This window comes from Sarcophilus harrisii, chromosome 3 (genome assembly GCF_902635505.1).
Source record: "Sarcophilus harrisii chromosome 3, mSarHar1.11, whole genome shotgun sequence".
Classification (NCBI taxonomy): Eukaryota; Metazoa; Chordata; class Mammalia; order Dasyuromorphia; family Dasyuridae; genus Sarcophilus; species Sarcophilus harrisii.
Genome location: NC_045428.1, coordinates 180,585,097 through 180,607,663, shown reverse-complemented (window position 1 = coordinate 180,607,663; position 22,567 = coordinate 180,585,097). Strand labels below are relative to the sequence as shown.

At 33.3% G+C, this 22,567-nt stretch overlaps 1 pseudogene; it reads left to right on the top strand.

The window, feature by feature from the left end:
• The first annotated feature begins 217 nt into the window (after positions 1-217).
• Positions 218-22,567, top strand: part of LOC100919592 — a 115,126-nt pseudogene continuing 92,776 nt past the window's right edge.

The following is a 22,567-nucleotide window of genomic DNA, read 5'->3' as shown; positions in this document are numbered from 1 at the left end:
AAACCACTAATTGACATTAAGTATGTTGTATTTAAAAATTTTATTAAACATTTCTCAATTACATTTCAATATCTAATTAAGGTCTCCTTTGACACTTCTGAATCATTAAGATTTGAAAATTATTGAAGGAATAGCAAAAAAAAAAAAAAAAAAAAAGATCAGGAAGAAAATCCTTCAAGCAGCCAAAATAAAATAATTAAAATATTGAGGAGTCATAATGAGGATTACTCCAAGACATAGCAACTTCTACATTAAAGGATCATATGTCCTGGAGTATGATATTTCAGAAGGTAAAGGAGCTTGGACAAGAATCAAGAATCAATTACGCTGTAAAAATAAGCATTATTTTTTAATGAAAAATAGCTGGACATTCAATGAAATAAATTTTCAATCATTTCTGATGAAAAGATTAGAGCTAAAAGAAAATTTGATCTCCAAATGCAAGATTCAAGAGAAGCATAAAAATAAATAGAAGAACCCTCCCCAATACATTATGTTTTTAAAACATTAAGCTCTTTATATCCCTATATAAGAAGATGATATATATAACTCTTGAGAACTGTATCTTTGTCAGGGCAGTTAGAAGGGGTATAATTAGAATGTAGGTATAAGTTGACTTTCATGAGATGATAAAGAAAAGAAATTAAGAGTAAAAAAGAGATTTTATTGAAAGAACAGGAAATAGTTTCAATTTCTTCATTTGAAAATTGTCTGTTGATATCTTTTGACCATTTATCAATTGGAGAATGACTTGAAATCTTGTAAATTGGAATCAATTCTCTATATATTTTAGAGATGAGGCCCTTGCCTCATTGACCTCTTGACCTCTTGAAGGTAAAAATGTTTTCACAGTTTATTGCTTCCCTTTTAATTTTGTCTGCATTAGTTTTGTTTGTACAAAAGCTTTTCATATATATTCATATATTTAATATAATCAAAATTATTGATTTTTGTGATCAATAATGATCTCCAGTTCTCCTTTGGTCACAAATTTCTTCTTCCTCCACAGATCTGAGAGGTAAGTCATTTTGTGTTCTTCTAATTTGTTTATAATGTTATTCTATATGTCTAGATTATGAAACCATTTTGACCTTATCTTGGTATATGGTGTTAGGTGTGGGTCAATGACTAGTTTCTGTTATACTAGTTTTCAATTTTCCCAGAAGTTTTTTTGTCAAACAGTGAATTCTTCTCCCCAAAACTGAGTCTATGGTTTTGTCAAACTCTAAATTATTATACTTATTGACTATTTTGTCCTGTGAACTTAACCTATTCTACTGATCAACTACTCTATTTCTTAGCCAGTACCAAATTGTTTTAATGACCACTACTTTGTAATAGAATTTTAGGTCTGGCACAGCTAGGCCATCTTCATTGGCATTTTTTCTTTAATTCCCTTGAAATTCTTGACCTTTTGTTTTTCCAGATGAATTTTGTTATTATTTTTTAGATCTGTAAAATAATTTCTTGAGAGTTTAATTGGTATAGCACTAAATAAGTAGATTAATTTAGGTAGTATTGTCATTTTTAGTATATTTACTTGGCCTATTCAAGAGTACTTGACGTTTTCCAGTTATTTACATCTGACTTCATTTGTGTGGAAAGTGTTTTGTATTTTTGTTCATATAGTTCCTGACTTTGCCTTAAGTGGTTTCACCTTGTATCTCTTGCTGCTGGTAATATATAAAAATGCTGATGATTTATGTGGATTTAGTTTCTATCCTATAACTTTGTTAAAGTTGTGGATTATTTCTAGTAGTATTTCTAGAGTCTCTAAGTATACCATCATATCATCTGCAAAGAATGATAATTTGGTTTCTTCATCACCTACTGTAATTCTTTTAATCTCTTTTTCTTCTCATTGCCAAAGGTAACATTTCTAATACATGGGCAAAAGTTGTTTCATCCCTGATCTTATTGGAAATGGTTCTCGTTTGTCCCCATTACACATATGATGCTTACTGATGGTTTTAAATAGATGCTACTGGTAATTTTAAGGAAAACTCCATTTATTCCTGTACTCTCTAATATTTTTAATAGGAGTGGGTGTTGAATTTTATGAAATGCTTTTTCATTGCAGAATCTTTCAAGGTCAAGATGTCCACATTCCATGTAAGGAATTTCTGAGGGACTTTTAACATGAAAGTCCTCAGTTGAGGCTGTTTAATATCATTTTTGAAGTGGGACATTTTTTTAAAGGGAGGAGGAAAAACTTTCTGTATTTTACAGGGGAAAATGTCAGAAAATAGCAGAGAAAAATAACATGAAAATATGAAAAATATATCAAAAGGTAACATAAACTTGTAACATGAATTCATTGTGTTCTGGGCCCAGGAATGGGAAGTATTATATATCTATAGTGCACACTGTGCTTTACTTAAGGAAAAGAATCTGGTTTTCTTTGCCCTCTTTGTGAAGTTGAAAATGGGGAGGATACTTTGACAGCCTTTCTCTGCAAATGCTTTTAGGCAGAAATTCTTTGTGAAAGTAAAATATAAAACTGAGTTCTTAACAGGAGTAATTTTAGCTTCTTGAATGTTGAAATTTCATATTTTTCTAGGTGTGTCAGGAATCAACTTCTCAGGAGTTAAGATATTATATATATATATATATATATATATATATATATATATATATATATATTACCTTAACTATTCACTGACTATACTCTCACTACAATGAAAGTATGAACTGTTTTGAGTTCAAGAGAACTTGGGAAAGATATAATAATCTAAATGGGCATGGAGCCATAAGCTATTTTAAGTGTAATTATTTTATGCCCCAAATTAAATGATATGAGATTAAACTGGGTTGAATTGTGGAAACAAAGGCTATTTGTATATATGCAGGAAGGACTGAATAGGGATGGGGGAAGAGGCGCATTAATGTTTGCACTGGCACAAAGAAACTTGAATTGATTGTCTGAATTTGGAGTGCCATCTGGTGGCAGTTAGAAAGATATTTTGGCTGTAGATCAGGGATTTAGAATTGAAAGACACCTTAGATATTATATAATTTCCTCCCTTCATTCATTTAATAGAAGAAGAAACTGAAGCCCAAAGAGATTAGGTTACTTGCCTATCACTACTTGTGCAGTTGCAGGACTTGAAACCTGGCTCTGTGACTCCAAAGTTTCTTCCCAGATATCAGGCTCTTATCCTCCATGTGGTACATAGACATTGTTTATTTCATTGCTTTTCTACTTTTAGTGCCAACATAAATCAAGTGCTCCTTTGGATAGAGAAAATATTTGTTGTTAAGAAAGAAACTTAAAAATTAAAGTATACAATTTCTAGCAGACCCATTTGGAATAAGAAATTGGATAACATAAACTGAAAATATCATGCTTGATGCATGTTTTTGTTTTTTTTTTCCTGAAGTAAGGACTCTCTACATGATATTTTAGGAAGACAGTATATGAGTAGGTTTGTTGCTTACACAGGATAGTAATAAGTCCAGGGAATATATAAAAAATTATATTTATTCTATTCCAACTCTATACCACACTAAATACCACACTCTTGCAGTAATAGCTACAACTTGGAAAGGTGTATTATTAAGTTTCAAACAAAACTAAGAACAAAAGATGGACAAAACCTGAGTTAACTACTAGGGAACTTGTCTTTTCCATTGTTAATTTTTAATATGCCCAATTCTATTTCAAAATTACTATTCTAATTTATATTTACCATATCTAATTTGCCTGCAACTTCTTTCCCTAAATAAACCTTAGGAAATGGCCATTCTGAATTCTTCATATGACCAAGACCGAACAATCAGTGCCTGAACCTAAATCACTTCATATGCATACACATACATATATAGACTCATACACATTTACATATGTGTGTTTATATACATACACATATATATGCATATGCATATACATACACATGTGCAGTCAGTTTTTTTTTTCCTCTGGGGCACCTAAGTGGTGCCAAGGGTATAAATGCAGCACTAAAGTCACTGAAATCTGAGTTCAAATCTCATGTCAAATACTTACTAGATGTGTAACCCTGAACAAATCACTTAATTTTGTTTGCCTTCGTTTTTTCATCCTAAAATGATCTGGAAAAAGAAATGGCAAACTGTTCTATTATCTTTGCCAAGAAAACCCCTAATGAGGTCATAGAAAGTCAGAGGAAAATGAAAGTACTAAATAGCAACAGAAAAAGTCTTTGTCTGCCTCTTCTGCTTTGCATGCCTTTCTATGAGCATAGATAACTGATCAGTGATTGTGAAACAAGCATTTCTAGCCTCTGTGACAAACTTTTGACTTTAAGAAATCAAGAGATTCTAGGTCAGTGTGCTCATTGCCTGTTGCTTTCTGAAGTTATTACAGCATTTCCAATGTAGAACACAATTAGCAAGAGAAATATAAACAATATCTTCATTCACCAGACGATATCAACAGTGAGTGAGTTGCTCAGACAGTTAATATAAAGTTAATAAACTTGCCCAGTGGCCCCACAAAGTGCTTCTTGTTTTGATATTAAAGGATCAGTTTCTGAGGAGAGCATAGTAAGCCTTATGGGGACTAATTTTTTTTAATGTTTTTTGTGTTTAAAAAAAAATCATGTTTTAAATATTAATTCTGGCTATATTAGGACTCTTAATTTTTTTTCATTTTATATATTTATCCTTGTGGTCAAGAAAATAGCCATTTTATGCCTAATCCTACCTTTGTTATTTCTTTAATAGATGCCCTAAATGTATTCTAAATTGAAAAAAAAAATCTATCTCTGGGACATCAGAGTGGATGTATAATGAACCTCATTTGATCCTTACAAGTCTAGGAGGTAGATGATGTTATTATGCCCATTTTACAGATGAGGAAACCCCTATGTGCAAGTCTCTGTGCTAAGTGCCAATACAATGACAATGAAAGCAAAAACAAGATGTTTTTTAATCCCTGAAGGAACTGAAATCTCATGAGGGAGACAGCATGTTGACAAAATCGTTTATAAACGATACACATAGGATGCATTATATAAGATAAGATAATCTTAGAAGGAAGACACTAGTGGGAGTAAAAAGGGAAGAAAAGTAGGGGTAAATTGAGAAAGGTCTCCTGGAGAAAGTGATTAGTTGAATTAAATCTTGAAAGAAGCCAGAGAAGCTGGAGGTGGGGGGGCATAGGTGACTAAGAAAATAACTGAATTCTGCACATTTTGGGTGACTACTAACAGGCCCTTTCCCATACATATTCTGTGGGAAATTCTCCCCAATTTTATACTACTTCTGCACAAATTATAGGGCTTTGTTCATAAGGAAACATATCTGTTAACAATATGTAGGGAAGTAACAAAAAATAATCTCACCCAATTTGCAAGTGCATAATTTGTCTCATGGTAAAATATCAAATATAAAATTTAATTTATGCACAATTTATCTACAAACATCATTCCAATTGTGTTTTTTTAATCATTGAATTTAGCAATTTTGAAAAAGAAAACAGTTCAGAAAGATGAATTGTAAACAATTATGTTCTATACTTGCCAATAAAGCAACTTGTCTCTAAAAGAAATAGTAATTATCCCCTAGTAATATTATCTATTACAGGTGCCCCAAATATTTTGAAGGTATTCCTCTAAAATAAAACAAAATAAAAGTTCATACTTGAAGATAGCTAGTCATTTAAGGTTCATTAAAATAATTTGATTAAAATTACTGTTTTAACTTATGCATTCTTTGTGTAATTGTGAACTGATCCAGTCATTCTGGAGAATAATTTGGAACAATGCCCAGAAGGCTGTAGAACTATGCATACTCTTTGATCAAGCAGTATCTCTACTGGGGTATCTCCCAAAGACATCATAAAACACATCCCAAAATGTCTGTAGCAGCTCTTTTTGTAGTGGCAAGGAACTGAAAATTGAGTTCCCCCTCAATTGGGGAATGACTGATTAAGTTATAGTATATAAATGTAATGGAATATTCTATAATAAATAACCAGCAGGCTGATTTCAGAAAGGCCTGGAAAGATTTACATGAACTGAGTGAAGTGAGAACAACCAAGAAAACATTATACACAAAACATTGTGCAGCCAAAAAAACTAATAAGATCACAGAGGCAAGATTATTTGATAATCAACTCTGATAGACTTAGCTCTTCTCTGTAACAGAGTGATCAAAGACAATTCCAATAGATGTAGGATAGAAAACACCATTAGCATCCACAGAGAGAACTATGGAGCCTGAATATGGACCAAAGCATTCTATTTTCACCTTTTTTTTTTTTTTTTTTTTTTTTTTTTTTTTTTTTGCTTTTTCTTTCTTGTGTTTTTCCCTTTTGCTCTGATTTTTCTTTCACAATGTGACTAATATGGAAATATGCTTAAAATAATTGTACATGTATAATCTCAAATAAGAAAGGTTCTTAGGTAGTATGAAGTTGTTTTGTATGCCTCTCAAGGCAGAATTAGTAATAAGGTATAAAAGATGAAAAGAGGGGAAAAATAGGCTCATGACTTAGAGCTGTTCAAAACTGGAAAGACTTGGATTAAGAAATAGATACTTTTTCTTCAAAATAGTGTTCTTTTAAAAATAATTTAAATTTTTTGCTAATACTTTTTAATTTTCAAAATACATGTAAATATAGTTTTCAACATTTACCCTTGCAAAATGTTGTATTCTGAATTTCTGTTCCTCCCCTCCTTCCCTTCCCATATTTTAGATAGCAAGTAATCCAATATAGGTTAAACATGTGCAATTCTTCTAAAAATATTTCCACATTTATCATAATGCGCAAGAAAAATCAGATCAAAAAGGGGAAAAATGAGAGAAAAATAAGCAAACAACTACAAAAGAGGTAAAAATATTATGCTCTGATCCATATTCACTCTCCATAGTTTTCTGTCTGGATGCAGATCTCTCTCTTCATTACAAGTCTATTGGAATTGACCTAAATCACCTCATTGTTGAAAAGAGTCAAGTCCATCACAATTGATCATTATGTAATCTTGTTGTTGTGGTATACAATGTTCTTTTGGTTTTACTAACTTCACTTAGGCATAATTTCATGTGAGTCAGCCTTTTCTTCTGCTGATTGTTTCTTACAGAATGATAATATTCCATTACATGCATAAGCCATAGCTAATTTTGCCATTCCTCAATTTATGGACATCCACTGAGTTTCCACTTCCTTCCAACTACAAAAAGCATCACTTCAAGCATTTTTGTGCATGTAGATTCTTTTTTCTCTTCATTTTTCCAAAATTTTATTTATTTAATATTTTTCCACAGTTACTTTCAAAACAATTTGTATTTTAAGATTATTGAGTTCTTGGTTTTCTCCCTTATCCCCACTCACAATTAAGAAACCACATATGAAGTTATGCAAAACATTTCCATAAAAGTCAAGTTGTGGGGGTGGATCAAGATGGCAGAGAGTAGACAGATCTTTATCTAAGCCTTTTCTGACTTCTCTAAGAGCAACACCAGATCAAACCTCTGAAATGGTTTTGGAGTGACAACCCACAAATATTTGAAGTGTAAAAATTTTCAACAGAAGATATTTTGGAAGTACTTCAGAAAAAGTCTGTTTGAATTGGACAGTGGAAGGAAGCAGATGAACACAAGTGGTGTGGCAGCTAGGTGCTGGGAATCAAGTAGGAGACTCTCAGTCAAAATACAGCAATGTTGGCTACTCTCTCCTGCTTGGAAGCCAGTGGATCAGCAGATTACCTGTGAGATATTCGATCTCAACCTTTAAAAAAAATAAGCAATAAAGTAAAAAGAACCCTGATCTTAGATAGCTTTTATGGAGAAAGAGAATAGACTTCAAACCTTGAGGATACTAAAGGATACTCCAGATGAAGCCCTAAAGGGTGATATTAGTTAGTACCAATCTCACAAAGTTGTCTTGGAAGAATTCAAAAAGGATCTCAAAAGAGAGTTAGGAGAAAAATAGGGAAAGAAAATGAGAGTTTGGAAAAGGAAATATAAATTGTTTGAAGAAAAATCCTTAAAAATAGATTTAGTGAAATGGAAAAATCCTATAACTCCTTACAAAATACATTTGACAAAATGGAAACCCAAATAATTCCTTACAAAATAGAATTTGTGAAATGGAAAAAAAAAAAAACCAATGAACAGAACACTTCCATTCAATTGGCCAGTTGCAAAATGAAAACGTCAAGGAACATTGTAGCTAAGTTTTAGAATTATCAGATCAAGAAGAAATTATTGCAAGCAGCTACAAAGAAATAATTCAAATATCCAGGTGCCACAATCAGAATTGTCCAGAACCTAGTAGCTTCAACTTTAAAAGATCAAAGTGTCTGGAAGCTGATATTATGAAAGGCCAAAGAACTTGGATCACAGCCAAAAATCAACTATACAGCAAACTAAGCATTATCTTTCAGGGGAAAACACTCATGAAACAGGTAAATTTCATTCATTTCTGATGAAAAAGTCAGATCTAAACAGGAAATCTGATCTTCAAATACAAAACTCAAGAGAAGCATAAAAAGGCAAAAAACAAGGAAAAAAACCCTTTCTTTAAAAAAAAAAAAGCTTACATCCCTATATGGGAAGATGATTATGTTTAACTCTTGAGAGCTGTATCTCTGTTATCGGTATACTTAGAGAGTGCTGGTAAAATTTGATTTTATTGTGATAATATAAAAAAAAAACCTAGAGGAGAAAGGGGGATTTTGCTGGAAGAAGAAGAAAATGGAGTTAAAATGGAATAAATTACAACTCATGAAGAAGCAAATATCTATTACAATTGAGGGAGAGAAGGGAGAGGGATGGGAATTGTGTCAGTCTTACTCTTTATCAGATTTACCTCAAGAGAGAATATCAGGAGCTTTAGCATGCCCAATGCGGGGGATGCTGTTTGGGTCTAGGGAGAAGTGCAGATTGGAAGGCGGCAGGGGATGGTGGTGGTGGAGGTGGCAGGCCAGAGAGCAGGGCTGCGTCATCTTGTGTTTTCAGGATCTTCATGTTGAAAAGGTCCTCCTCTTCCTTTTGACTTGTAGTTGATAGTTTGGGTGGTCTAAGTAATTGATGCAGAAGTAGTCAAAACATTTCTCCATGATCTTATCAGGGTTATCAAGGACTTCATCAGGCAATTCTGTACCATCTCCAAATTAGATGCCTGGATCCAACAGAAAAAGGAAGAATAACGCTGAAGAAGGGCAAGCAGTGTTTTACCATGGAGAAAAGCCCAAAGTGAAGAACAGGAGTGTGAGCCAATGATAGTGAGCAGAATTTTTCAGTGATACACTTGGAATGGAGGAGTATTCTGGCTGAGTTTCTTCTTGTTTTACTGAGTATCCCTGTGCTTCAGTCAGTAAGAGTTCAAATTATTGGAGATTCCCTTCACAGAGACATCTAGTCCAGGCTTGAGTTTTCCCTCACTTTTATCTTTAGTGTTCTGTGGGTGCTCCCCTTCATTGTGCTTAGTAAAGTGGTGAATGCCATATGATTTCAGAATATTGCTGACCTGGCATTCAGGGTATCTGGGAGGAAACCTTAACCATTCCCAAGTGTCAGAAAGATCATCGCCCATGCTTTTTAACCTTTTACTGCAGACCCATTTCCTTATCCAGGGCATGTTTGTCAGTCTATTCCAGATTCTTCTCATTGGCCAGTTGGTCAGTCTCCTTCATATGTCTCTTCTCTATTCACTTTATTGTTTTGAGTACCTTTGCTTTAACAAGGAATTTAAATGCATCAGCAATTATCCAACACTGAAAGGAGCTGGCCTTACTACTCTGGATTTGGTCTAACTTTGGCCAATTTTAATGGCTTTGTAATTCATGCTTGTAGGAAATGTAAAAGAAAAAAGGTGACATTCTTAATCCAACTTTTCTATCCAAAAACAGACTAAGAGAAATAGCAAATATAACTCTGACAATGATTTGTCAAAAAGACTTCTTTATTTTAATGCCAAAATCAGTGATATTAAGTAGCAATGGATAAAGAGATAAACAATTATAAATTTTAAGATGGTTTCAATGAGTCACTTGTCTATCTCATTAAATCTACAAGCACTTCATAATATTGCTTATCTGCTTTTAAATTTATATATTTTTTGCTAACAGTTTGAGAACATCAGAAGGAAAATATAATTGTGTTTTCAATAAAATTGTACATCAAATATCAAAATAGCCTTAGAATTACAGGATATTTTGGATATTAAATTAATTATTTAATATCCATATGCATAGACTTGTATTACAGACACTGTAATTTTCAAAAAAAAAAAGTTTGCTATTGAGTAGAACTGAAATGGTGCCTTTATAAGCATTCCCCTGTCAATAAGAAAAAAAATAGCTAAATTAATTTAGCATTGTAAAATAGTTTATTATTTTTAATACTTGACTGCAAAGTATTAAAATACCATATGATATATTATAATAAAATCATTCAAAATATCAAGCTCCAAGACCATTTTAGAATGCAAGGGTCTAGTATAGAGGAACCCAGGTGCTTTCAAGGCATAAATAATCAATTCTCTAGTAAGTATGGAAGGAAGAGAAAAGTCATGTCTTCATCAATCTATGGGCCTAATTTCAGCCATCATATTGCTTTCCTGTTATATCAAAGATTCAAAGAAGAGCACATACAAATGTATTATGTGTACTGAATATTTTTAAGCTTTCATTTTCATTTTTACTTTCCCCTTTAGTCACCTCTGTCAAAGAGCTGTATTTGGTTCAAGAATTCCCCTATTGTGGGGCTTAATTTCTACTACAATACACAAAGAGGCCTTAATGCACTTAGTGGTCCTTTTTCAACTGTTTATTTTTGATTCCAGAGATTTGCCATCCTTCTTCATTATGGCTAGTTGTCCACCACAATTCAGGTATTTTCATTTTCCCTTAGGCTAGCTCCACTATAGAAACTATGGATTCTTTTTACTTTTCTGATCTTGTCTACAATTCCTGCAACAAAGATTTTTATTAATATTTATGATCTGTCAGGGGAGACAATTTGTTTTACTGGAGAGTTTGGTTCTGGTGAATAATCATTATCCTTCTGAGCAATAATTCACATCTCTGTCTCTGAAGTTCAAGTTAAAAATTGAAGGCTGAGTAGCAAAGAAAGTGTCAGACTTTGGGAGTTTATTGATGTTAAGGATACACAATTTAAGCTATTTAAAATAGCTATTTAAAATAGAATTTATACCCATAGCATCTAATTTTGATAATATAGCTGAAGTTGAGTCACATTGATTTGGTTAATTAATATTTAGAAGTTAGTATTTATATATTAAAGTTCATATTGTATATATTAGAAAATTCAATGCTCTGATAACATTTCTTAATAATTGGTGGTAAATTACTAAATTGTATTTTGAATCAAGATCTTACTCACTGCAAGCTTTCTTTTTCTCTCTTCTCTCTCTCTCTCTTTCTCTCACTCTCTCTGTTTCTGTCTCTGTCTCTCTATGTTTGTCTCTGTCTTTTTTCTGTCTGTCTCTTTTTCTGTCTCTCTGTCTCCCTCTGTCTCTGTTTCTCTCTTCCTCCCCCTCTTCTAATTTCTCTTCCTTCTCTTTCTTCTCCTCCCTCTCTTTTTCCTCTTCCTTTCCCCCCAGGCACTAAGATACTAAGATTACCAAGCAGTGTGCTTTCTGCTGCTCTATACTGCCTAATTGGCTAGAAAACTCAGATATTCACGTTATCAATTCTTATTCTCCTTTCCACATATTCATAATGTATTCCATATGTTTATAGGTATATGCATATACTTGCATATGTATGAATTACATAAATATAAAAATATATCTAAACACATCTATAAACAAATCTATATAAATATATCTACACACATAGATCTATACATATGTAACATATATTGTGTACATTTATAGATATATAGTTAAAGAAATAGAGAAAAAGGAACTGCATTTGTAATTTCACTGGTGTAAGGAACTTCCAATATTGTACCTCCCTTTACCAATGAAAGTCAGCATATTTCCTGCAATTTTTAGTCTCAGAGAATTATTTAGACTTCTGATAAATTAAATGACTTGCCTAGATTCACACAGGATAATGTGTCCGCAGTTGGACATGACCATTAACTTTCATATTTAGCTTCTTCACCACTACAGCATGATATTTCTTGTTGTAGGTTCTCAGTTTATATATAAAATTATTTCATTATAAATATACATAGTATACATATATTGTATATACCAAACATATTATATAGCTAGATATGCTATATAACATATACTATATATATGGAGCTCTGTATATATACTAGCTTTCTCTTTCTTGATAAATAAAAATCCCCTTCAGCTGTTAAAACAGGAGAAACCTGTAGTACAAAGAGGGGGATCTAGAATGAGCTAGAGTCCAAAGATTGTAATTGCATTTATTACCTGAAAAGAAGAAACTTGTGATCTGGAGAAGTGAGACAATGTTCTCAGCTGCTTAAAGGGGAAATGGGAAAAGGATGAGATGTTTATATGTATATGAGGTATTTGTGACTTTGAAGTATTCATAATTAAAGGGGAGTTATGGGAGAAATACAATAAATTAAAACAACAGAGCAGTGGAATGCAAAGAGAAGACATCTACAAACACAACAAATCAGAAAGCAGTAACTTACTTATTGTTAGACAAGTTAGGAATCAAAATATCTGTTGTTCCATCTGAGTTGGTCAAGACTAGTTCAGCAATTGGACACTTTCTGAATTCAACTAATATTTACTCACAAAATATAACTGGTATATCAAGAAGTCTCGGCTTCAGAAGTCCTCCTGATGGACAGTTGATTTTAAACTCAGTTGTTTAGTTCCCCTGTGAAAAAAAGAAAGTTCTAGCATATTTAATTGGAAAGGACAAGTATTACAGAGCTTCTGTCCACACTCTCCATCTACTATATCTTTTTTTCTCCCCTGAGGTAATTGGAGTAAAGTGACTTATTCAGGGTCGCACAGTTAGGAAGTGTTGTGTCTGAGACCAGATTTGACCAGTCCCGACTTCAGAACTGGTACTTTATCCATTGTACCACCTAGCTGCCCCTTCATCTACTATATCTTAAAAGGATATTAATTTTGTGCATTAGAATTTTGAAGTGTTTTGACATTATTTAAATATTCACAATATTCTGAGATTCAACCCAAGTTAATAATGAGGAAATTGAAGGTAAGTGAATTATCAAAAATGACACAGGTTTTATAGTTTTTGAATTTTTAGAAGTAAGGTATTATTATGTTAATATTTGAGCCTCCTGGTTCATTATTGCATAAAGTGTACTGTATTGAAAGTCATGACAACTCATTTCCAGTTCTTTCTGGTATTCACTAGCTATCATATAAGTGCTTAAATAAACCTGAATAGCTTTTTCTTCTTTGTTTGCATGGTTTATTTACAAAGTCCTTCTAACTGGAAAATGCCCTAGGAAGGACAGAATTTATGGAAAATACAATCATTACAATTTAATGTCTTTAAGTACATTACACATGAAGTACAAATAGAAGAATCATAAATAAAAATTAGAATTGAGCAGCATTAGAAAAGTAAGGACAAGGACTTTAGTAAGTCATGTTCAAGAGGTTTGGAAAACCATGAATTTATTGTAGAGGTGTGATATCTTGACTTTCACATGAATCAGATTTATTGAGAAAGACTTGAACAAGGTTGTCACCTTTATTCTTTCCTCTAGATTCTTCAAAGTCTAATGGCAAAACAAGCAAGTGAAGACAAGTCATTGGCCCAGAATGTATTGAATGACATTAGGCTTTCTAAATTAAGGTCCTTCCCAGGCTTCAGTCTGTGTATGAGTCAAGGCCCATTCAATGAATAAGAGTTAGGTAAGAACTGAGACATAAGATAGCCTAATTTGCCATCAGGAATATATCAATCTGGGAGGGAAGACTATCAGAGTTTTTGGACAGAATAGGAAGTCATCAAAACTTAAACAATGATCCAAAGAGATTGCTGGTGGGATTGTTATTAGCTTTTCAGTGGAAGTAGAGTAATTTGGTTTTAAAGGCTAGTAAAGTAGCTTCATTTGAAATAAAATGGGCTGGTATGGAAAATCATTGTATTCATTTAAAAAGCATTTTTTTTCTAGTCTGATTTTCAGAGCATAAATGAAATCATAAATGAAAACTACACAAGACAAAATGTAACTTGTCCCGGCTTTATAAAAAAACTATATCATTTTTTCCATTTGCATAATAAAGGCAATTTTTGACATTTGTTTAAAATTTGGGGGGGGAATATTTTAGAACTTATAAATTATTTCCTCTTTTTTGTAATCTCTTCTGGATACAGAACTAATAGTTTTATTTCTGGAACAAAGGATATGCACAATTGAGATTTGGATGAATCAGGGGGATACCAAAAGTGGATGAACAGTCCTGAGAGAGGCAGCAAACCCTTACACCACTGGTGCTAGTACTTCTGAACACATTATATAGTTCATTTGGTATTTAATTCCCTCTTTGACATTTATAAAATAATCAGATAGTCTGTGTAATCTTTTAAGACAACTAATTTCACTTTGGGACAGTTCTAATTTTTAAAGTTTTTCTCATTCAAACTCCAATTGCCCTCTCTTAATTTTCTATGCAGTTGTTCTTAATTTTGTCTCTTTGGTTAACCAAAATAAGTTTGATAATTTTTTTTTGTATACAACAGAATTCCTTACTCTATACTGCAAAGGTTCATTCTGCCTCTACCTAACCTCTAAGGATTATGATGTTTGAAAAGTTCAAGAGATATAATTTCTGGGTAATTAGTCATTTTATTAGTGATAGCTAAGAAAGAATTAATAAAGGGAAGGTCTTGTAAACCAACAGCCTCCTTTGAAGGTCTCTGAATATTTAAAAAACCTTTGGAAAAGGGAGTATATATGAAGAAGGAAGTCAACTCTGATTGGTTAATAATCATTGAGGAAGTAGACATATTAATGGGCAGAAAAAGTCTTCAGCTTCTGCTGTAGAGTGTGAACTATTTATGAGACTCAGCCACTTCCAGAAATATGGACAGAAGAATCAATCTCTATTCAGCCTTTCCTCTTCATAAACTAAATCATTCTAATTCTTTATTAATGTTTTTTTCTGGTTATACATATACATTAACTTTTAAAATACACATTTTTTTATCTTAATTGAGTCTTCTTTTTTTTTAAGTTATAACTTTTTATTGACTGAATCCATGCCTGGGTAAATTTTTACAACATTATTTTTGCACTCACTTCTGTTCTGACTTTTCCCTTCCCTCCCTCCATCCCCTTCCCAAGATGGCAAGCAGTCCTAGACATGTAAAATATGTCACAGTATATCCTAGGTACAATATATGTGTGCAGAACTGAACAGTTCTCTTGTTGCACACGAAGAATTGGATTCAGAAGGTAAAAATAACCCCAGAAGAAAAACAAAAATGCAGTTTACATTCATTTCCCAATGTTCTTTCTTTGGGTGTAGCTGCTTCTGTCCATCATTGATCAATTGAAACTGAGTTAGATCTTCTCTTTGTCGAAGAAATCCATTTCCATGAGAATACATCTTCATACAGTATCATTGTTGAGGTATATAATGATCTCCTGGTTCTGCTCATTTCACTTAGCATCAGTTTATGTAAGTCTCTTCAAGCCTCTCTGTATTCCTCCTGCTGGTCATTTCTTACAGAACAATAATATTCCATAACATTCATATACCACAATTTACCCAACCATTCTCCAATTGATGGGCATCCATTCATTTTCCAGTTTCTAGCCACTACAAACAGGGCTGCCACAAACATTTTTGTACATACAGGTCCCTTTCCCTTCTTTAGTATCTCTTTGGGATATAAGCCCAGTAGTAGCACTGCTGGATCAAAGGGTATGCACAGTTTGATAACTTTTTGGCCATAATTCCAGTTTGCTCTCCAGAATGGTTGGATTTTTTCACAACTCCACCAACAATGCATCAGTGTCCCAGTTTTCCCATCCCCTCCAACATTCATCATTATTTTTTCCTGTAATCTTAGCTAATCTGACAGGTGTGTAGTGGTATCTCAGAGTTGTTTTAATTTGCATTTCTCTAATCAATAGTGATTTGGAACACTTTCATATGAGTGGAAATAGTTTCAGTTTCATCATCTGAAAATTGTCTGTTCATATCCTTTGACCATTTATCAACTGAAGAATGGCTTGATTTCTTATAAATTAGAGTCAATTCTCTATATATTTTAGAAATGAGGCCTTTATCAGAACCTTTAACTGTGACAATGTTTTCCCAGTTTGTTGCTTCCCTTCTAATGTTATTTGCATTAGTTTTGTTTGTATAAAGGCTTTTTAATTTGATATAATCAAAATTTTCTATTTTGTGATCAATAATGATCTCTAGTTCATCTTTGGTCACAAATTGCTTCCTCCTCCACAAGTCTGAGAGGTAAACTATCCTATGTTCCTCTAATTTATTTATAATCTCGTTCTTTATGCCTAAATCATGGACCCATTTTGATCTTATGTTGGTGTACAGTGTTAAGTGTGGGTCCATGCCTAATTTCTGCCATACTAATTTCCAGTTTTCCCAGAAGTTTTTGTCAAATAATGAATTCTTATCCCCAAAGTTAGGATCTTTGGGTTTGTCAAATACTAGATTGCTATAGTTGACGATTTTTTTGTCTTGTATTTTGTGAGGCCTAACCTATTCCACTGGTCAACTAATCTATTTCTTAGCCAATACCAAATGGTTCTGGTGACTGCTGCTTTATAATATAGTTTCAGATCAGGTATAGCAAAGAGGGGAAGGGAAGGCAAGCTAAATCTGCACAAAAGATTCCTTCCTGTTCCCCACTCGTTTCCCCACACAGAAATCCTTTTATTAAAAACTTTCCTTTTCTCTTCCTACTTAATTCTTCTCTTTCCCTCAGCTACATACTTTAAACAAAGTCTAATAACTTTTGTAACTAGGTGCTCCATTGATAAAGTAGCAGAAGTGGTAGGGGAGTGAGTTGATCTTTACCTTTGAAGACAAAAGACCCTCTCCCATTTTTTCTTCTGCACCTCTTCTCTTCCTTAGACCTAAAACCCTTAAAAACTACAATTGCTCCTACAAATCAATCTTTCATAAATCACTGTCACCATTTTAATTATTACCACCAATGTCCAGCAGTAGGAGATACAAAAAGAAATTCCATTTAAAATAACTGTTGATAATATAAAATATTTGGGAGTCTGTCTGCCATGGTATCTTCAGGAATTATATGAACACAACTACAAAACACTTTTCACACAAATAAAGTTAGATCTAATCAAGTGGGAAAATATCAAGTCCTCTTGTAGGCCAAGTGAATATAATAAAAATGGCAATACTACCTAAATTAATCTACTTATTCAGTGCCATACCAATCAAACTCCCAAGAAATTGTTTTACAGATCTAGAAAAAATTGATAACAAAGTTCTTCTGGAATAACAAAAGGTCACGCAGTCAGGGGGATTAATGAAACAAAATTCAAATGAAAATGGCCTAGTTGTTCCAGACCTAAAAGTATATTATAAAGCAGCAGTCATCAAAACTATTTGGTACTGATCAAGAAATAGAGCAGTTGATTAGTGGACCAAATATAGTCAATGACTATAGTAATCTAGTATTTGACAAACCCAAAAACCCCAGCTTTTCGGATAAAAACTCACTATTTGACAAAAATTGCTGGGAAAATAGGAAGTTAATATTTTAGAAACTAGACGTTAATCACACCTAACACTGTATACCAAGATAAGGTTGAAATTTATTCATGATCTAGACGCAAAAAGTGATATTATAAGCAAACTAAAGGAACAAAAGATAGTTTAACTCTCAGATCTGTGGAGAAGGAAGGAATTTGTGACCAAAGAAGAACTGGAGTTCATTATTGAACAAACAAATAGATAATTTTGATTGTATTAAGTTAAAAAGTTTTTGTACTCACAAAACCAATACAGACAATATGAGAAGAGAAGCAATAAACTGGGAAAACATTTTTATATTCCAGGGTTCTGATAAAGGCCTCATTTCTAAAATATATAGAGAATTGAGTCAAATTCTATCTACAATGGGATTTAATGGATTGTATTTTAAATGGGAGAAATGGGAAACATTAATAGATGGTACTAAGGTGGATAGTACCATCCATAGAGAGGGATACTCAATTCCCGAAGGTCCATGAAAAACTGATTTAACAAAGGTGGGATGAAGATCCTTGGAATCTGACTCCCAGAAGGTGATGAGATACAAACATGGGGATATTAGTATCGAAGTATAGAAGGTTCCAAGTATAGACAGCATACAATTTGTTGGTACAGAAATGGACCACAGTAGGAAATTCAGAGGCAGCAATGAAGGAATGCAAAACATGTTTCATAGTAACAAAAGGGAAGATTGGACCAAGAACAGATATTTTGGGCTGCCTAACAACTTGAGCTGCAGGAAGTGTGACATTTAGGGAAAAGTATCAATTATATATGGCTACATTCCCTACCACGGACAATGACACCTTTTTTAATTGGATCCCAGGGACTGCCCCCCAGTGGAAACAGATGGGGGAGTAATTAATTCATATAATTAAAATGCAATATGACATTCTCATGAAGCAATTGTTTTACAGTTGAGGGTATTAACATATCCATAGCACTAGTGGTCTCCGGAAGTGTCATTTGTCCTAGAGGAATGGATGGATCTTCCCAGGTCATCAGCAAGAACCACAGTAGGACAACCCACAAGGCTCAACAGAGTTCCATGGATGCACCCTCCAGTGATAGGCTCATTAAATAAGATTAAGCCATGCATAATTTTAGAATGTTATGCAGTTGGAAACTATGAAGAGGGAAAGCATCTGGTCCCACTGTATTATAATATTCTGTCAGCTTCTCCCCACAACTTTCCATTGGGGTGGGTCTAATGTTCCTTCAGAGGGAACCAGGAAGATGCTTTCCCTACTACATCAAGGAATTCTGTGATTTGCTTTGAAGTGATAATGAGGCCCTTCTCTTTAACAAGGATGTGTAAAACCTTTTCATATGTATCTCTGTAGGGCTGTTTAATGTTTGTCTGCCCGACTGTATAAACCAAAAGTAAAAAAAAAATAAACGGGAGAGAAAAAGCATATAAAGAGACTCACCGTGCTCTCCAATGCTGTGTGTTTGTTGAACCAGCCTGGGTCAGAGGTGACCTTTGCAGAACTGGAAAGATTCTGTGTATTTGTTTGTCCCTGTGTTTACATGCCAGTCTGTGAATTGCCAAAGACAGGCCAGTTGTATTGGCTTGGGCAGTGACCATGGAAGCAAGAAAATACAGAGACACCAGTACTTATGGTCGATACATTTATTATAGTTAAGCACTGTCTATTTAAGGTTCAAAAATGTATGGTACCTAGGAAACATAAAGCATAAAAATCAGTCAGTACATGAAGGGACTATGTATTTTTTGGTTCCTAAAAGAAACTTGGCATTCTCTATACAAACGGCCTCATCCCTTAGCTGGGATACGCACCCAACACACAATTCCTGATTTTCCCTAGTCTTTGCTGGTCTGGTGGCTGACATTTAGAGAGGGTCTAATCCAGGTCAAGATGATTTTGACTCCTGTAGTTAGGCAGGTGCATTGGCCTGGAGAGACACAATTTTTTTTTTTTGGATGCAGGTGGTGTTTTCTGTCCAAAGATTTATGGAATTGTCTTGAATCACTGAAACACTGAAAAGAACCAAGTCTTCATAGCTGATTATCATACAATCTTATTGTATTTTGTACAATGCTCTCCTAGTTCTACTTTGTTCACTCAGCATGTTTGTTAAATCTTTCCAGGCCTTTTAAAAATCAGTTTATTTATCATTTTTATAGAATATTAATATTACAATCCCTTCATGTACCACAACTTACTAACCAATTTCCTCAATTATTGGGTATCTACTTATTTTCCAATTCTTTGCTATTACAAAACATTTGTTACAAACATTTTTGCACATGTGAATACTTTTCCTTCTTTTCCTTGTGATAGTGGCACTGCTATGTCAGTAATTCTACTTTGCTCTCCAGAATTATTGGATCATTTCACAGTTCCCACTACAATGCATTAGTGTCCCAATTTTCCCACATTCCCTCCAACATTTATCATTATAACATTTGTCATCTTAGCCAGTCTGAGAGGTATGAGCTGCCCCTTCAGAGTTGTTTTAATTTGCATCTGTCTAGTCAATAGTGATTAAGTGTATTTTCATAAGATTGTAGATGGCTTTAATTTCATTAACTGAAAATTGTCTGTTGATATTCTTTAACCATATATCAATTGGGGAATGGCTTTTATTCTCATAAATTTGACACAGCTCTTCATATATTTTAAAAATTATACCTTTATTAGAAACATTGGTTGTGAAAAATTTTCCCCAGCTTTGTACTTTCCTTTTTATCTCATTTCTGTTGGCCCTTTTTAATTTAATGTAACCAAAGTTGCACATTTTGCATTTTGTAATGTTCTCTAATTCTTCTTTGGTTATAAATTCCACCCTTCTCCAAAGATCTGATAGGATAATTATCCCCTGCTCTTCTAAATTGCTTATGGTATCACCCCTTATGCCCAAATCAGTAGCAATTTTTATTTCATTTTGGTTTGTGGTATGAGATACAAGTCTATGCCAAGTTTCAGATGCATTATTTTCCAGTTTTCACTGCAAATTTTGTGAAATAGTGATTTAATAACCCCGAAGCTGGACTTTGGTGGTTTACTGGATATTAAATTAGTGTAGGCATTGATTATTGTGTCATGTAACATTCCACTGATTCCCTAGTTTATTTCTTAGTCTGTACCAAATGATTTTGAAGACTGCTGCTTTATAATATATAGTATAATACAGTTTGCTGCTAAGCCACCATTCTTTGTATTTTTATTTCATTAGTTCCCTTGATATTATTTTTTATTCTTTATTTTTTATTAAACATTTTTATTTACAAAACAAATGCATAGGTAATTGTTCAACATTGACCCTTGCAAAACCTTGTGTTCCATATTTCTCCCTCTTTGCCCCAACCCCATTCCCTAGAAGGCAGGTAACATGTTAAATATGTTAAACTATATATTAAATCCGATATGTGTATACATATTTATACAGTTATCTTGCTGCACAAGGAAAATAAGATAAAGAAATAAAAAACTGAGAAAGAAAACAAAATTCAAGCAAACAACAACAGAAAAAGTGAAAATGCCATGTTGTGGTTCACACTCACTTCCCACAGTCCTCTCTCTGGGTATAGATGGCGGTCTTTATCACAAAATTTTTGGAACTGATCTGAATCATCTCATTGTTGAAAAGAGCCACGTCCAACAGAATTGATCACTGGATAACTTTTTCAGTATTAACTCTTCCATAACCTTGCGTTTCAAATTTACCCTTTCTTCCCCCATCACCTCCCAGGATCCAAGCAATCCAATATATATTGATACATGTTAAAATAGATATTAAATTCAATATGAGTAAACATATTTACACAATTCTCTTGCACAAGAAGAATCAGATCAATAAGGAAAGAAAATGAGTAAGAAAACAAAATGCAAGTGAACAAAAAAGAGTGAGAAGGCTCAGTTGTGATCCACACTCAGTTCCCACAGTCCTCTTTCTGGGTGTAGACGTCTTTCTTCATCATAAGATCATTAGAACTGGCATCAGTCATCTCATTATTGGAAAGAGTCATGTTCATCAGAATTGATTGTTGTATAATATTATTATATATATTGTGTGTGTGTGTATATATATATATATATATATATACACAATACATATATATAATATTATATTGATGTTGCCAGGCACAATGATCTACAGTTTCTGCTCATTTAACTTAGCTTCAGTTCATATAAGTCTCTCCAGGCCTTCTAAAATCATTCTGCTAATCGTTTCTTATAAAACAATAATATTGTCACATACCATAACTTATTCAGCCATTTTCCAACTGATGGGCATTCATGCAGTTTCCAGTTTCTTGCCACTACAAAAGAGCTGCCACAAACATTTTTGCATATGTGGGTCTATTTCTCTTCTTTAAGATCTCTTTGAGATATAGGCCCAGTAGAAACCCAACTGGATCAAAGGATATGCACAGTTTTACAACTTTTTGAGCATAGTTCCAAAGTGCTCTCCAGAGTGGCTGATCCATTCCCAATTCCTCCAACAATGTATTAACGTCTTAGTTTTCCCACATCCTCTCCAACATTTATCATTATCTTTTTCTGTCAAGTGTGTAGTGGTACTTCATAGTTACCTTAATTTGCATTTCTCTGATCAGTAGTGATTTTGAGCATCTTTTCATATAATTAGAAATGGTTTTAATTTCTTCATCTGAAAAATATGTTTATATCATTTGACCATTTATCAGTTGGAGAATGGCTTGAATTCTTATGAATTTTAGTCAATTCTTGATATATTTTAGAAATGAGGCCTAAAATGTAAAATGTATAAATAATAAATAAATAAATCCCAATTTATTGCTTGCCTTCTAATCTTATGTGTATTAGTTTTATTGGTACAAAAGCATTTCAACTTTATATAAGCAAAATTATTTATTTGGTGTTCAATAATGAGTTCCAGTGTTTCTTTGGTTACAAATTCTTTCTTTCTCCATAGATCTGAGAGGTAAACTAT